Source organism: Pundamilia nyererei, unplaced genomic scaffold (genome assembly GCF_000239375.1).
Source record: "Pundamilia nyererei isolate P.nyererei 1_Seehausen unplaced genomic scaffold, PunNye1.0 scaffold00366, whole genome shotgun sequence".
Classification (NCBI taxonomy): Eukaryota; Metazoa; Chordata; class Actinopteri; order Cichliformes; family Cichlidae; genus Pundamilia; species Pundamilia nyererei.
Window position 1 is genome coordinate 382,960 of NW_005187767.1, and position 1,161 is coordinate 384,120.

Here is a 1,161-nt window from a genome sequence, read left to right on the forward strand (position 1 = left end):
GGGCTCAAACTGTGACTCTGCTGCCACACAACACACACAACACAAGTGTTTAACTGACAACGTTTCACTTTTTTCATTTAAATTGAGTCAACAGAAGATAAAAATAGTTTGAAAGTAACGGACAGATTAATGCAGCACCAGAATCATGAAGTGAAGAGGAAGCTGAACATGGAAGAAGAGAAATGAGAAAAAAAAGAGAGACAAATGTTAAAAATCTCGATTCAGCACCGTCGACTCTTTCTTGTAGTGTTCAGTTATCTCCTGGACGTCTGCTGTCCTCTCCTCCCTCTCCTTCTCTAGTTCCCTCTTCCTCTCCTCCCTCTCTCTCTGCAGCTCGGCCTCCTGGCTTTGACTCTGTGTCGACCAATCAGAGCTCTCCTGGCGTAAGCGAGACACCTCCTCCTTCAGTTTCAGCGTCTCCTGCTGAGACTCCTGGAGAAGAAAAGAGAGAGAAAAACAGGTTGAGACATAAAAATATACCTTCCAACAAACCAGAAAATGTCTTTGCAGATTACACAGAGATCCTGACCTTCCACCAACGTACTGAAGATCTTTAAAAAAAGGTCCTTTGAAAGTAACAGTCCCTGCTTCACAGAGACACACTTGTTTTAGTCCCATCTATCCAAAAAAGGAAACTTGGTGTTTCCACTCTTATGTCTGCTTACATCACGTCATGTGATTTATATACATGCTGGATTCTGTCTATCAAGCAGCACTTTTATTTATTTTTACCGTTATTTATTATGTAAAAAAGAAAACTCATCCAGTGCTCCCGACTTTTCCAGCACTGGCAGTCCACATTAGTCCTATCGTTGTCTGGGATTCCATTTAGGATAAAGACCTGTACTTACATCAATCTGACTCCTCTGATCTGAGGTCAGCTGCTGAAGACTCTGGTTCTCGTCCTGCAGCTTCTCCGACACCAGCAGCAGATCCTGGAGCTGCCACAGAAGCAGAGCAGAGGAATAAAATCACAATTCACCAGAAGAAACGCAGAAATAAACGAGAGGAATCTGTACCTGTCTGTCAGCGTCTAACAGCCTCTGCTGGTATGAGCTGAGCGTGGTCCTCAGCAGCTGCAGGACTTCAGCAGGAAGACTCTGTTTCCCATCATCCTCTGCAGGTTGCGCTGATGGTTCGCTGGTGTGCTGTTGCAGAGCG

The 1,161-nt window shown here is 44.7% G+C and overlaps 1 long non-coding RNA gene across 1 annotated transcript; it reads right to left on the minus strand.

Annotated features, from left to right (window-relative positions):
- Nucleotides 1-72: 72 nt before the first annotated feature.
- LOC102205877 (uncharacterized) lies at nucleotides 73-1,155 on the minus strand. Its single transcript, XR_312297.1, has 3 exons — nucleotides 1,020-1,155; nucleotides 852-941; nucleotides 73-432 (listed from the first exon to the last, which is right to left on the minus strand). It is a non-coding gene; the product is annotated as an uncharacterized LOC102205877 (long non-coding RNA).
- Nucleotides 1,156-1,161: the final 6 nt, after the last annotated feature.